This window comes from Heliconius melpomene, chromosome 3 (genome assembly GCF_056956725.1).
Source record: "Heliconius melpomene rosina isolate 202511_hmr_F chromosome 3, ASM5695672v1, whole genome shotgun sequence".
NCBI classification, from domain to species: Eukaryota; Metazoa; Arthropoda; class Insecta; order Lepidoptera; family Nymphalidae; genus Heliconius; species Heliconius melpomene.
Window position 1 is genome coordinate 7,654,532 of NC_140391.1, and position 17,621 is coordinate 7,672,152.

A 17,621-nucleotide genomic window follows, 5' to 3' on the forward strand; every position below is an offset into this window, starting at 1 on the left:
TCATAAGCCTCTGATATATTACCTGATTATCTTAGCTCCATCTACTTCGTTGTCAGCGCACACATTACTGGCGTTTCTATCAAAACAAGTTTTACTATTCTTAAAATTTATCAATCCCTCAACGAATATCTTAGTTTTATCAATATACATTACCTGTATATTATCCACGCGCCCGTCTCTTATCTTAAGTTTTCTCACTGCGACATTATAATGAAGAGTTTAAATTTAGGCGTAATGGTTGACCAATAAGATAAAAGGGAGAGAACTACTTTAGCAAACATCTATTTTCATGTCGTAAAATCCTATGTTTTAGTAGATAAGGTTTAAAATCGTCGGTTTAACCGAATCAACGGTTAGTTGGCTCGTAATGACGGACGCATGGACCGCTGCATACAAAGCAGTCGGCTACCAGAATAAAGTTATCTCGCGATATATCCCCGGATTAATGACCAACTCGTTACTTGTGTATTGAGATGTTCAGAACATGATGATTTAGTGCCATTGAACTTTTAACATAAATATCGGTTTGACATATTTATATACTACGTAGGTATATTAAAATTTCATTAAATGTATATAAATAAATATATTTTAAAGATAATTTATCTTCTTATTTATACTTACTCTTTATTAATAATTTGTAAATCTTCGAATGATTAATAGCATTCCTTACAGTTAAAAGCATATAAATTTATATGCAATTATTATGATTGATATATATTTTTTACTGCAACAATATTTTTACAATAAAATAATATTCAAAAACTTTACTATAACGATGTTTCGTATTAAATGATAATATGTGCATTATACAAAGGATGCAATAGAACTTGATAACCGTTCTCTAGTGAATGACCACCTTTGGACTATAATTTGTCAACCTTTGCCGCCTAGCTAGCAATTTTACAACCATCTCGCTTAGCATCTTCATTTCGAATAACTTAACATTTTCACAACCCTACAATCTTGGGAATATCAGAGGACCGATAACTACAGACATCACTACATCCAGCTATAATCTGTAATATAGATAATAATATGTTTATTAAGATGCAAATGAAGATTTTTATGCAACGAACTAGAGCAACTTGTTTACTCACGTCCATAGAACACTGATCTGGTAACCAAATGTTCATTCAAATGCTAAGGACTTTGTCCACTATTGCGCAGTTGAGTTAAAAAAATATGTATAGACCGAGACTTAAATGTGCAAGGCACAAGGAAGTATGTAAATGAGGCGTGCGTCATAAAATGTCACATAAATCATATCCACGAGGCTCCTGGCGTCGCTGGTGTCCATTGTTGACAGCATTTTGCAAAATCAGGTCAGGATCACATGTGCTTCTGCTTCTTTGTTTCTGGTCATTGTGCAATCTTCCGGGTTCTGTTTTCTATTGTATTTTAGATTGGCGTGCATTTTTTTTTCGTATCTTTGCAAAAACTCGACTGAAACCCATAGAGGGTTTTGTTTCTGCGATTGTTGTTATTCGCAAAATAAAAGTGAATTTCTTTTAAGTTTTTTTTTGTATTCATGTTCTATTTGTAGAAAACGTTGTTGTATTATTTAGATAAATAAACATATTTTGAGCAATATAATACTTAATAATTCGTATAAGTATTTTTATAATTATCTACTTTACGTTGTTTAATAAATTTTAAATAAAAACATTTTAAATTCGCTACTGTAGAAATTTAAAGTAATTGTAAAAACACCGTTAATCTTTTTTTATTGTTCAAGAATATGTGAAGAATAGAAATGTGTGGAATTAAGATCATTTGAATTTAATGCAGGATAGCTACCAAGGTAATATAAAATAGTAAATTTGTAATTAAAGACTTATTAAAAAAACTCGTAGCTTTATCTTCACTTGACAACTTTAAAATTGAACCTGAAAAAAACTTATTTTAATATAATTATAAATATTTATATTTATTATTGAATATATACAGAATCCCATTTCCCTTCCAAACTTTAAAAGATAATTAATTATTTTATGTGGAATACGAAACGTGAGAATCGAAGGACGTCAAACAAAACAAATGAGCGTGTCATTCCATCTATTTATTTGCAAATTTCGTGCAAAAGTAGAAAAAAGGCGAGGTGAAGGTACCTACAAAAGTGTTCTATTCTAGTCGCCAAATGAATAATTACCTTTCACGTTGTTCCTTTCAATCTGCGCCCGGTGATCGATCAGCGTCGCGAACTCTTTCAGCTCCACCCTTGCTGCCGCCAGTTCAGGTAAGGCGCAATTAATCTGAAACATCCCAAATCAGTATTACATTAAAAACTATATAAAAACCTCACAGCCTGCTGTTTTTTCGCCGCTACGTTTTCATTCCCATTCAGATTTTTTTGACAGCACGAAAAATGATACTCATTTATTTGGTTCGTACACAATGTAGGACTGTTTGAGTACGAGTATTTGCTATAAATACGTATTTTTCTTTACATCTACTTTCCCGATGTGGGGTGAGCATTAGCCCCGGCTTCGGAGGGAATCTCACGTGTTCCTTTTGTTCGATTTCGGAATTTTGGGGGAGTGCTGATGCTTATATTCTCGTGGAATCCATCAAAATAATCGCCTGCTCATGTATAATGGATAGGAATGTCAACAGAGTTGCTTATGATTTACAGCTCTGGAAAGTATTCCTTGACACTTGTCCATATTTATTTTTCTAACAGAGAATGATTAAAATAAACAATATTAAGTTATTCGACGATACACCTACAAGAATAACCAAGACACATAATTATTTTAAATAGTAATTACAATGCTTACAAGATTGAGGCAAGTCGTGGTGTTCTGGTTACGAAACAATGCGTGGGGTTGAATTCCGCCATTCAACAAGTAATTCCTCCAGAATTTGGCGGAAAGTGGGGAATGTAAGTCTTAAGGAGAACGGAGTGTCTTAACACTAGGTTTCCCCTGTCTACCTTGCCGTTTGCGGGGTATAGCGTAAAACTAGAAAAAAAAATAACAACAAATAAAATCAAACTAAAAACTCAAGCAGAGCTAACACAAGCAAGTATTAAATTAGTTATGAATATTAAAGAGCATTCTAACAAAATGAACTCATTAGCACACACATAAAAGGCAATTGTTTCTTTATACATATTTGAATGCAACCATTTGTTTATTGAAAGCCGTACGCGAGCGTGTCCCATATTTGTGTGGAGCTGACATTCTGTCAAGAATCATAGTTAATGGTTATTCTAAGTCTAATTTTTAAGGTTGTTGGTTTCGTCGCCACGCTCAGTGTTGCCAGTTCGGCCGAAACATCCTCTCTTTGTGTGATAAATCGGTGAACATAAATACTTTATTGTCTATGCTCATTTACTTTGTAATTAGGTAGCACAATTCGCCTTCTTGAATCTTTAATGAGATGGCAACACGGTGACAGGTTGAAACAAATGTGTGACAAATCGATTTGGTTGTAGTAGTTTATATGTAATTGTTTTCTTAGAACTTTAGTGTGGTATGGTAGATTTAAAAGATTTTAGTGTAAGGATCCTATTATTCTGTAATAAGATAACATTACAGAAATATATAATTTTATTGTTTTTTTATATGTGGTTTTTAAATTAGATATATAAATAAAAAATATATACAAACAAAGTAATTAAATCCATTTAAAAAATCTCGATAACGATATCAGCATTATCTCATATCGATATTGACACTACTAAGACCTAGCCACCATCAAAAACTTTGTAAATTACATATCTAATGAAATAATTCCATAAACACACCTATTTCAATATAAATAACCTTTTATTATTTATAAACTTATTAATAATTCATTCAATGATGAATTAAATATTAATAATTTAATCTCCATTCACATGTTATCGAGCGTCGTACCAGATGCTGCTATCCGTACCTACTACGAGAATTCTTATTCGTGCCTAGATATCCATCAAGCTCCCAAACATTTGTACGAACCACTCGGCGATTTGTCCGAATGAAAAATTAATTTTGCCGATGATTAATATAATGGCTGGCAATAAAACGTAATTGCTGTTTTGAAGTTTTTACATCTTCTTCTTGTCTAAATTAATTTATTAGAGCAACGTGCAACTTCGAGCGGAATTTATTTGTGTACGCAAATAAATATTATTTATAATAAAAACTTATAATATGTTTAGTATTTGTTTTGTGTTTATAACTAAAATATGATTAAAACTGTTTATTTATTGTTTTTTTTTCAGCTTTACGCTCCCTCATATAACAAGGTAGGCAGAGGGAGCCCAGTGAGATACTCCGCTCCCTACATTCCACAGAATTCTGGAAGCATTGCTTGTTGAGTGGCGGAACTCAACTCCGCATTTTTCCTCGTCACCAGAGCGAAGAAATGAAAATATTTCATTTCCTGGAGTGGGAATCAACCGATCGCGTTTACACGCTTATGCCCCAGCGTCATGACTGGCATCTATTTATTGATTTTAATTCTATTATTATATATATTATATAAGTTTAGTAACATAAATAAATAATTTAATTCAACATATAAGTATTTATCAAAAATATCTTCATTAAAAGCTATTAAATTGAAACAATCAGGTGACAGGATGAGGCATGACATTCCGTGAAACAATGAGCGGGTCGCTGTAATAATGGAATGAAATATCTGCGGTAACAATTTATATTCTAACACTGGATTCAACTTGACAATTTATTAATCAAACCGATTACCTCCCCGGCAACCTCCCGCAAACCCTCGGCCTATTGTGAAAATATTGTCAACCAAAACAATCCTATGAATAATTAAGGATTTAAATTTTCATATAACAAAGGCATAAAACAATAAGCGCTCTTCAAAGTGGACAAAGCACCCTGTGAGTGGCATTTTGGGTGTTCCCTGGTTGTTTTAATACGGACGGACGAGGTCCCTGTGTGGACTGATCGAGGGTGACGTATGAAGGCACTTTGCTCGTGAATTAATGTTAAATAATTGTGATGCAAGTGCAGTAAGTAGCGTTATTTAACATTATATTTGTATTTTAAAGTTTTACATTTTTTTGTTTTTTTTTTGAGTGAAAAGTGTAATTTAAATAGTTTGGACTATAATATTATTATTTTTAAAAATCCTATCCTTTGACTTCAGTCTATTATACAACACGTTTAGCAAAATTAAATTTATATAAAATATGTAAAGAAAAAGAATTATTAGTTCTAATGTAAGGTAAAGTCTTAATGGTTTAAGAGTAAATCAAAATCAGTTTATGTCTAAATTCTTTGACAGTTCTTGCATATTGAAAATAATCAGTGGGTATTACATATATGGAAATATGATATTTATGAAATATATTTAGAGTACAAGCGAATTTTTACAAATTCATACAGAAATCAATTAAGTAACATTGGTTTGGTCTGCGTCTCCAACACATGTCGGCCCCCACCAGCTTTTTCCATAACGACCTGTGAGCCCCTCCCTTCTTTAGAGAGAAAGCATAATCCATCACCGTACGTCACCCCTATTTTGGGTCATTCCATCCCTTTCTTGCGCGAGCTTTAATTCTATATTCCTTATCTCGCTTCGCTAGGGGTAGTTTCTCGCTTGACGGGTGATCATTTTTCTTGTGGCGCGTTCAATCATCGCGTCACTATTCCCTTCCCTTTCACTTGTAAGCCTCCTCTACTGGCCTCTCGCTCGGCGTGCCCTTCCTGTCTTTCTGTGTGTCCCTTATTTTATATTAGCGGTGCGTGTTTCATTCTCTGCCGACCAAATATGGCGTCTTTTGTGTTTGATTTTGACGTTTTAATTTTTGTTAATGAAGAGATAATTTTTGAGTGTGCGTTTGTTTTTTTGTGTGTTTAATTAAAATGATTAATAGCAATGGACGTTATAAAAAATTATATAGACCTTAAATACTATTTATGAATTTATTTTATTGTATGTATATATTGTCTTTATTATAAAACTTATGAGTTATATTTCGAAACAATATCTTCTATGATCATAATGATTTCAGTATTTGAAACTGGCGTACATACTGTTAAGTTAAATGAAAAAATACCTGTCCAATGCGGGTTCCGCAACAATTTATAAACGTTGACAAAGTTAAGTTTGCGGACGTATGCACTCATTTTATTATGGAATTTCGTTCAAAGTTCAATTTCTTTATTTGTACCACAAATTCTCACTTCTTGCAAGCTTGTAGGTCCAAGGCTAGTAATTGTAGGTCAACGCGTCAAATACGCGGCCAAATTCACACAAAATGCAGTAAAAGCGATGCATAAATGCTCGTATCTTTTGAAAGCGTTGACTTAGAAGCTTGATTTTTCTGCGCCCTAAGGATCCATAGACCAGAATATTTGATATAAATTTTATATCGATGCATCCACGCTATCTCGAGACAAATGCTCTTCTTAACAGCCTGATTGCAAAGGGATCCTATACCTAAGGGTTCCATTTTTTCCTTTACAGGTACTGAACCCTAAAACGAAAAACGACATTTCTAATCAATATTTGAAGAGTTTTGAATAAAGTATTTATTTGTATATTATATTTAAAAGGTTTTATTAGTTTTACTTATCATAATTATCATATTTTTAAAGTCGTAGTAGAAGTTATAGCCTTTAAGAAGTCTTAACATTTCCAATATTGAAAATTTAAAAAAGAATTCTCTTTTTACTTATACATGATAAGCACAAAAAAGATTATCTATATTCTATCGCAGTGTAAAATAGTATTCAGAATAACAAAATAATCTTCAATCTCGCATATACGAGTATACAGCTGTCCGCGTGGGGGCGCCGGGGCGCCGGGGGACCGCCCGGGATCGCGGTAGATTGACTTGTCAGAATATTTGAATTTTAATCCCGACAGAAATTATATAAGCACTTGTTTATTTAGTCGAGTATTTGATGTTAGCTGCATTGTTTAAATTGGATAAGCGTTGCCTTATTACGATTTTAATCGGCTATAATTAATAATGGCTTCTTATTTCATTTAAAGAAATATTTATTATTATATGTCACCCAAGTAAGATTCAATTCATTAATAAATATAAGCTACAAAAATGAAGCCCTAATGGCGCACGGGCACGAAGGTGTGACTGTAACGGGACGGTTGCGGGCTCGATCCCCACTTGAAGGAATGTGTAATTATTCATTTCTTCGTTCTGACACTAAGACATAAGCCCGGTGTTGAGTTTCGCCACTCAACACGTAATGCCTCGAAAAATTCACTAGAAAGTAGGGAAACGGAGAGTTTTAACACTAGATTCCCTCTGCCTACCATGCTGTACGCCGTATAAAGCGTGAAAATGATGTCTTTTTTATTTATCAAAAAAATAGAACGATTTTACATCTATCTTTGTTTTATATATCGAAACTAAATTGAAATACATATTTTATTTTTAATCCCACTAACGAAATGATAGTCCCCATTAATGATACAAGGCTGACTGATACCGCCACCACAATATAAATATTCAATACAGTACTGTATATGTTAATACAACCTCCTCATTGGCTTGTAGATTGCTCTGTCGTTTTTATCTTATACGACATTTAGCTCCGGTAATTCAATTTACTCTATTTACATAATGTCGCCATCTCTAAAGTAGGTGAGTATGGAAATCGTTTGGTCCCCACTTTATCTTCTATATTCATAGATTATGAGGAAATAAAACTAATAAATTGTACTGTCTTGTATGGAAAAGTTAGTTTTAAGTGAATTAATATTTAAATCTAGTGATACGCGTATCTGGTGTAATATAAATTAATTATCTAAGAAGATGTCGTTGTAGCTATTGAGGTGTGTGGGGTTGTTCGGTGGTGGTGCTGACTTCATCTCATGGTTTGTGTTTCTACTTTTAAATGATTGCAGAGTGAAGAAAATAAATATTAGGTATATTTTGTAAAAAACTATACAATATTTTTATAGATTTTTGTAAGTAAATAGACAGAAAAAATAAGTTATTAATTATACTCTATATGAATTTGTAAAAACAAATAAGTTGCTTATTGACTGACACAATTTTACATTTTTTAATTGCACACTCTCACATGAGTGTATGCTATCACTATAACAAGGTGTAAATTAAATAGGTGTAATAACATTTAGGTTAAGCCTATAAAGCTTTATATCGTGTATGTATATTAAATACAATTATAATAAATAATACTAAATAAAAAATTGCTTAGTCATTATAAGCATTCTTAAGAATCTCAAACAAAAAATTAACTATAATAACTTCTTTTTTTATGCGAAATTTTATTTTGAAAATCCCAAAATCAAGAACAACAAATAAACAACACCATCAGACCAGTTCGCACTTCCAAAGGAAGGTATAGAAGAATATATAAGGATATATCATAGCATAGCCACCATTGTCTGTCTGTGCCTACGCATTAACGCACTGAATCAAAAAAGTTTCATCACGCTATCGTATAGGAATGGAGATATCTAGAATTAATCGTGAACCGCCGTACAAAGGCGTGAAATATGGCTCTCGTTGTTCACAATGGCTACGTCTTCATCACGACCGTATTGTTTTTTTTTTCTTAGGCACCACACGCGGATTGTCTTGAGGAGTGGTAACGTGAGAGGTATTTGTTGGGTTTGATGGTTTATTTAGGTATGTATTGGATAATTTACTAATTATATTTATGTTTTATACGAGTTAAGGCTAGTCAGTGTAAATGACAGATTATGGGGTCGATTCCTGCTTGAGTAAATTAAATACTTTATATTTTTATTTCTTCGCTCTAGTATCGAGACAGAGCGCGGCGTTAAGTTCCGCCACTCGACATGCAATGCCTTTAGAATTTGGCGTCGAAAGTGGGGAGCGGATTGTCTTAACACTAGACTCTCTCTCCCTACTTCGCTGCTTGCGGTATACAATATGAAGCAGAAATAAAAACTATTCCTTACATAAATATATTTTTTATGCTATTTTTTTAAATATTAAACGTGACATCTTTTACAATATATATTGTTTTGTAATATTTTGTTAACTTAAAGTAAGTCATAGAGTTCAAATTTGTATATTCTAAAAAAAACAATAACAGGAGAGTAGAGTCACTCAGTACAACGTAAAAGTAATTCACATAGCATGTGGTATAAAAGAACTTTCTTCATTCCGTTATCAATATATCGTGATGTCATCCGCGACGCCGCCATCTCTCAATCTCCTTCACGTCGAAAAGCATCGCCTAAAGGAGTTCAGAGAAGAAGCGATCAAACAATGTCCCAAAAAAGGTCGTATGTTTTTAAGCGATTATTTTTATTTTTTTCATGTAAGTTATATATATTTTTTTTTAATTTAATATTTTCATAAACGTAATCTAAATGTTAAAGTATTGCATCATATTATGAAATTGTCTTATACTGTCTTATTTGATTTATTTTCTTGCAATAATAAATTATAAATATTATATAAAAGCTACATTAAAATAATACTATTTACATAGTAAACATATAATATCGATAAGAACACCACATAAACTCGATTTTCGGATTGTTGCAGTATGTTGATACCACTGAATGATAATTTAAATTCATTCTCTCCGCCGCCCGCGCCATCATTTGGACAAATGTTACGTCATTTGTCTAAGAGGCTGAGGGGCGAAGCGGGGGCCGTAGGCTTCCACCAACCCCCCAGGAAAATGGACCCTCAGAGACAAACGTAAAGCATATTTCACTTTAACAATTCTTAAACGGATTCAGAAAACATCTACAAATATAAATGCACCCAATTTCAGCTCCTAACTCCTTCTGCGGAGAGTGTATTTACGTACGCTTCTATAGAATTTCATTTCGTAAGCTTCCGAAAATATTTCCCCGACGAAAAATGGAACTTAAAAAGTGTGCTTGTTGGTTGTTTTTTAAAAGACAGCCCTCCTTTCAATGGGAATTGAATTAAAAGTTACTGTATTTGGGCTACGGCACTAATTAATTTAATTATATATCTCATTGTGTCCATGTTTTGAATAAACACATAACCTTAACGAATGGGGTGAAAGAATACGCAAGTTAAAGGTAGTGTTTGTTCACTTCACTTTCATACCTCTACAAACACTCTACAAATACAATATTGATATGATATGATCGTACGGAACGTTCTAACTCTTCTTAAAGATTATTATGACCATAATTAGATATTCAAAGTTGATACATAAAACCTTATAAATATATTGTATACAAACAAAAAAGATTCCCAAAGTATATTTTCCAGTGGAGAGGACAGAGGATTTCAGAGACGGCCGCGAGATTAGACAATTTTATTTTTTATTTCACCTAATTGTGCCCGCGGTATGCCCCAGAGACGGGGACGTGTCGCGAAGCATCTGCCCCGTTGCCCTGTGCGAAAACCAATTTGAAAAGGCCTAGAAAATATACAGAGACGAACGTTAGAAAACATTTTACTTTGTTGTTGTAGGTTATGTTTTAAAAAATATTCTGTAATTGATGAATGATAATGATTCTGTTATGAAATAGGATTTAAAAAAATAACAAAAGTTAAATATGGAAATACTGATAATTTTATCTAGTTTTTAGTATATAAATTGTATCTATATACACAAATGTCTCACAATAAAAAAAAATTGTGTAGACAAAACTTGTTTAGGTTTAAAAATACCTTTAGCGTTATCGAAGACGAACGTGGCACTAATATTAAAGTATTCATAATATTCATGTAAACCCCTCTACAGTCCTTTGGAATTCCTATTCAAATTGTTTATTATGCCAGTTAGGGAATGTGTAATCTACAGATTGTCAGAATGTAAGAAACCATAATTTACATATAGATACGTATCTGTAACCCAAATGAGGAAAATGTTCAGAAAGTATGTTCTCGACTCCGGCCCTGGCCGACGGTGGCGCCCCCCTCCCCACCCGCGAGTGACGTTGACGGATCGCGGCACATTAGTCATAGTCGAGACCTCACTCCCCGCAAACCCCCACCCCCCATACATACCCTGTTATTTACTTTTTGTAACGGTATTGATGTTTAATTATAGAGAACGACCCCAATGCGAGACACTTTTGCCGCTGTGTTTTGATAGTCATTACTTACAAAAACATTCTTAAAACTAATTTTGGTTCGTCCTTCACGCTCGGTATAAAAATTTTTATTAACACTTTTTTTGTTTTAAGCCATTTGTCTACTTTACATCATTAATCTTGCAAGTGTTGTAAATATACAAAGTTCTAAAAAGTCTATAATCAATTAACATAAACACATAATCGTGTTTGAAGGCCTTTCATTATTTAATGAATATCTAAATAATCAATCATTATTTTGGCATCATCGCTTCAATATCATTACCTGGCGGAGGGCGTACTCCCCTTATCACGAAGCTAAGATAAACGACTTGACTGCTATCTGTTAATTAAGATTTTCGCGAGCTCTCACCTACGAGTGATGTTTGCAATTTAACTTAGATTATTTGGTGACATCAGGTATTTCATCGTGTTCTGATTTCATATTATGCCTTGAAATGCCTATTTATGTATATTTACAAAATAAATTTAAAATAATGCATTTATCATTTACTTATACCTATAGATATTTCTACAGGCCGTTAAGTATAACTTTTAATTTCATATAAGATATTGTATAGACATATATTTATTTGTGACAGTGGCATGTTCCTTACTAAAAAGACAAAAAAGCTGTATAAAAGAAATATCATTAAGGTATAGACATTGGTACTAGAGAGTAGTGTAAGAAATTCTTGATAGTTCACTGATCGGCGATAGAGGGCGGTTCCTCCTCCGATTTGTCAAGAGAGCTCTCATTAAGGGTCGAGTCTGGCGAATCTCAGGGGATTAAGAGCTTTTAAATACGGCCCTGGACAGTCAGAAAGTTGGACTTTATCTGCGATTTTGATTCGTTTCGTAATTTAAAATAGAGAATTAAAGTTAAAAGTAATTTAAGATAGCATTTTACGATTAATGTTACTTTAATTTAATTTAAAAATATATATTTACAGTTATTTAACAATAAGTTTTCAGATTATTATATAATATTAATTAATAAGCTTGGATTGACTGTCGTCATTCTCATCTACAATAACGTATACGTAATATTTCTGTCCATTTATATAATATTACAACTATAAAATTACACGTAAACACAGAAATCAGAAAATACAGCGATTATAACAACATTATCCGATGGAAAAGAACTTATCACGACCGCCAATCAGAAATGAGAACTCGAAATAAATCGATGTTACGTCCAATCATTACTCTACGTCAGGATCCAGTCAATTAAAATATCGTTAATACATTACAAATATACAAAAGTGAACTTTAAAAACAATTATATAAGTTATGTTTTACAACGGTCGTATATTACCTTGTGACGGTCATTATGGTAAAATGTAGTATAGTATGAAACCACGAAATCGGTGCCGGAATCCAAATACACACGGAAATACAATTGCTGCTACCAAAGCAGCAAAAATAACGTTAAACAAATAATAATATATTCATAGGAAAATTAACATTTAGAAAACATTTTTTGGAATTAGGCGATTCTTGTGTATAATTTATTTGTGAATATTTTGGATTATATTTCAGAACTTATTCATCATTAAGCCTGTATACAGTTTTCGTTAGCTACACCCAAATTAATTATAGTATCAAAACATTTAAGTTAATAAAAAACTATTAATTTTTATGTAGCTTTCATTATGAAGTCATAATAAAAATAGAAAATTATGTATAAATTAATAATAAACAATCTATAATATAATATATCCTAAACAGCTTTTCCGTGTCAGGGCCGTACGTCAAAAATAAAATGAGATAATTTTTAAAATGAAAAATATATTAGGTACGAGTACATGGTACAAGCCAAAATACATATTTAAATAAAAACATTAAACTCATTACTTTATATTAGAAAATTTAAAAAATACATTTCAAAGTTTAATAATTAACTTAGTCGACTTTTAGTTATTTTTACATAAACCAATACGAAATAGAAATTTTATACAGAAACAAAAGGCTGTTGTAATACAGCCTTAAAAATTGCTCGAGCTCAAAATAACACATTAATAGACAAAACAACAAAATATATACTAGATATGTTTAACTGCGTTATTCCAATAGTAATAATTTGAACTAGAACATTGTTTAAAAAAACAACTTAAATAACACATTAGAAAAAGTTTTGCTTATAATTATAAAAAAAAATTCAAATCACCAATGCTCTTAAAATTTATAATATTTTAAACATTATCTTGACATTTTCTTGTTATATAGGATAAATTACAAGTAATTCCGCACTCAGATACCTGAGTTCAGTGAAAAAACACGAGACATAGGCGTCTCGGTGCGTCGCAAATTACGGTCATCATCTTCTCATCAGAGGCGGGTAACGTTGATGTATAAGAGGCTGGAGGCTGGAGGGCCCGAGGACAAGGTATTATACAATGAATAAAAATATACACCAAATATTATATTGTGAGGTGTTTTTGTATGGAATATTTAATAGAGTCGTTTTTAGGATATTAAAAATGTCACTCACATACTATATTTTTTTGTGTAATGGTTTATTTGATCTTATAAATATTTAAGGGGGAAATGGAGTGTCTTAACACTAGGTTCCCTCTGCCTACCCTGCTGGGTGGGGGGTACAGCGTGAAAAAAAATTATAATTAGCAATATGATTTAAAATGTTTTTAAATAAGAATCTTACTGATATTAGTTTTGTATGGTATATTTGAACTTTATTCATATTAGATTTCTTTATAGTTTACTTACATGATAGGTAATAAAGACCAAATATTTTAACCTTTTCCTTTTATAAGACACTGTAGTAGTTATTTAAATATCTCATAAAATATACTCTATGTTAAAATCCTACATAAATCGTGTTCAAGAGTTAACTAACAGAGTAAATGGATATTCCGTCTACGGTTTTAAACTTTAAAGTTCAAGGCACGAAAGAATTTAATTACCTACAAGGAAATGAAATCTTTGTACTTTAATGGCATATTACATAATGAGTAATGGGCCTAGAAATAAAGAAAACCATCAAAGATTTTTTTGGATAGTTGATTCATTTCAGATAATTGTTACATGATAACTGGACTATAGTTAAATCAATATTCTAGTAGGAGTTGCATCCAATTCTACTAAAAATTTATATTATTACATTATAAAATATCGTAGAATTTAAAAATGTAAAGATAACGTTTCTTTAATTTTCATCTATTTACAAATGCTGTAGACGCAAACCCACGTTTTATCTAAAGAAATAAAAAAAAAATTATAAATATTTTATAATGAAATATGAACTCACAATCATCATTTTCCTTGAAAAACATTATAACTGAACCAAGACCTCATCGATTAATCATTAAAATATATGATAGATATTTGTTTTAAACATACAGTTTTCTTAGTATTCGCCATTAACTGACGGTTGATTTCACGGGTCGACATTAGAAAGGCAGTGGCTGAACGGGAGACGGTAAATAATCGGTGCGCACGCGCATCGAATCGGAATGACTTATAAGCAATTGCATCTGGTCATGGTTTTTAAAGGTAGCAATGGGTGTCTGCTTTAAAATGGAATATTTTATGGTATATAACTTTCTTAATATTTCATGAAATTTATATTGGTAGGATTTTCTATTAACAATAATAGATAGAGTAGATACTGTAGTTTATTTTGTTTTTTTTTTATAAAGGTAATAAAATGATATCATAAAAGCTGTAATTGTAATTCTTATTTACTAATATTAAACTATAACTAGAATTGAATTTCAAATATTTGTATATATAATACATACGCGGCAGTAGCATAGAAAAAGAAAATTACCAAAACGAATCGAAGGTAAAAAAGTGGGTTGGGCGCGCGCATCATTAGTATAAAGACGAGCCAATGGTCGGTACCTAAATGTCATTAGCGTCAACTTTTACCGTAATTTGAGGTAGTGTAGAATCACTAAAAACGTATATTCATATAGAAAAAAGATGAACTTTTTATTAGGGTAATTATGTAAAAATATCAATTTGATGTTATGGCTCTAAGGAAATTGCAAGGTTCACATCGTTAAACAAGGTAGATTTGTTTCATTTTATGGCTAATATATTACAAATAAGTAATATCATATTACTTTACTTTATTGCTTATGCATAGATAAATATGAACTGTAAAGAAGAATATTAATGTGTTTTTAAATAATGTGTAAGAGTTATCTTTATGTTTCCATATTTATAAGTCATATAGGTACTCACAATGATTGCTAACAATTGCTGTATGTAATTAAATATTATAAGCATCTATCTCATCTATATCTCAATATAATTATCTATTTAACGATATCATTAGGGTCTAGTAATTCTCCTATCACTGACGTTAACAAATTTAAATATGAACATAACATTTGTTTTTTTAAAAAAAAAGAATACTTGTGTTCCTTACATTTACTAGAAATAATATTTAAATTGTTTTTATCGATTTAGCAGTGTTTAATTTTAAAGGCATCACTATAGTCTAGTACCTACGCAATAAGCCCATGTAGGCGAATCACTCCAGCCAATTATGTTATCCATTAATTCAATAGCGGTAGGTACATATATTATAAAAGTTTTTTTAAATTTTGCCTTATTGCAAAGATTTCTGTAAGGATTAATAATAAAAATATTCAGAAACTTATAAACCGAATGTATCTTTTTCTCCTTTTACCAGAGCGAGAAACAGAAAATACTAAATATTACCTCAAGTGCGAACCGAATTCATTATATATCAATAGCTCCCTAGTTTTCTTATATAGAAACTTCTAATTAAACATAGTATAATCTTATTGGAAACATATAATTTTGCTATACTACGGTGCCTTTCATGCAATATTCTCAACAAGATGTCTATTATCCACGCTAGCATTGTCATACCAGTTTTTACGAGCTATGCAGTGGGCCGGTCTAATTACGTGTCATTATTATAATGCATTATAATGATAGCCAATTTGTAACAGCTAGCTGGATTTCAATGAGGTGTGGAAACACCGTTTTGCGGTGCCCACCTTGAGTATGCTTGGCTCGTCTAAGCTGTGAGAGATAGCGTTATATATGAAAAAATAAATAATATTAACGATACTTTAAGGTAATATTTATATGCTAAAACAATTTTAAACACTTTTTTATTATAATTATTCGTTTTCTGGTCTACTTTTAAGCTAATAAGACAAAGATCGACGATAGGAATCTCATGTAATAACTTAATGAATATTGAGAGTAATGTGAACAGCCATTTCACTTAAATGAAGATGTATGAAGTAAACATTATGAATGTTTTAAAATTATAAATAAATATTATGTAGTATTGTTCTAAGCACTTAACTTCACGCTGTAGCGTAGCGAGGTAGTCAGTCGGGGTAGAGAACGGGACGCCAAACGCTACGGTCTCTACATACCTCTTTCACCTCGTCCACTATCATCAACCTCTTCACACATGCCCTCCGGGGGTTCCTCCGAACGTCAACCGAGGTCTCCCTCTACCTCTCTTACCGCTCACTTTTCCTTTACAAACATGCTCTATAAAAAATGTCCCCTGAAATATTTAAAGTCTACGTATAAAAAACTCACGGCTCAACTATATTTATATTTAATTTTAAGCCACCGCAGAAACGTTAAATTATTCATTCCTAGCACTGGCGACCAGTAGTCAATATGTAGTTAAGAAATCCATACTGATAGCTATTATGGCTGTAATTTATTTCTCATTATGACAATATGACTCGACTGGACCTAGATAATAGTACATGAAACACTACTTTAATGGAATCTTGAAGTACCTGAATCACCAACTAGAATAATAAGATAATAAGATAACATACAATTAAGTAATAAGCTTCGCTTAAAATCTTTATAAGGAGAATATCTTATTTTTATAAATATAATATTATGAAATGTAATTTCTGATAGGTATATGGCCATCGAGGCGCAGTAGGACAGCGTATAACCGGGATTTATGGGTTCGATGCTGCAGGGTATGCATTATTTTCCAGCTTGAAATTCAGCTTGAAATTCACCACTCAACACACAAGAAGTAGAGAATGGAGAATTGATTGAATATCAATTTTTAAGTAATTGAATGAACTGTAAATTTATCCAATTTAAATATATAGTAATTGGAAACATGGATATCAGAAAATTATCTTGTCAGCATGGAATTATGTCAAATAATATTATCTCAACAAGGAAAAAAATAATTTACTTTTTTTTCCCATGCATAGCATATCTACTAGAACGTCTTCCAATTAGCAATTTTATCTAAATGATAAGAAAGATAAGGGTTGCTCCATAAATACTTATCAATTTCCTTATTTATATGTCAACCCCATGTTATACTGAATAAGGCGTTCTTACTAACGAGTTGACAGTGCAGTCATTAGCCAAAAAGGGGACGACCCGAAAATCCACTTAGCCGAGTACGAAAGAGTTAACAACTCAAGCTACCCCGAGTTAGATTCATATATTAAATTAATATATTATTCGTATATTTAATTTTTATTATTATGTTTAGCACATAGAAATTATAATTCGTAATACTTTTCTAAGAAAAAGTAGATAGGTTAATTATATTGTAATAATGTAGTTAATTGTTTTTATATTTAGATCATCGGTGTTGAGTTCCGCCTTAATGG

The 17,621-nt window shown here is 31.8% G+C and overlaps 1 long non-coding RNA gene across 1 annotated transcript in view; it reads right to left on the bottom strand.

The window, feature by feature from the left end:
* Window positions 1-16,636, bottom strand: part of LOC146540010 (uncharacterized) — a 35,947-nt gene extending 19,311 nt beyond the window's left edge. Inside the window, exons 1-2 of the long non-coding RNA XR_014879485.1 lie at window positions 16,389-16,636; window positions 2,153-2,255 (exon numbers count right to left, since the gene is read on the bottom strand). This is a non-coding gene — a long non-coding RNA (uncharacterized LOC146540010). The remainder of the gene's footprint in view (window positions 1-2,152; window positions 2,256-16,388) is intronic.
* Between the last annotated feature and the right edge of the window lie 985 nt (window positions 16,637-17,621).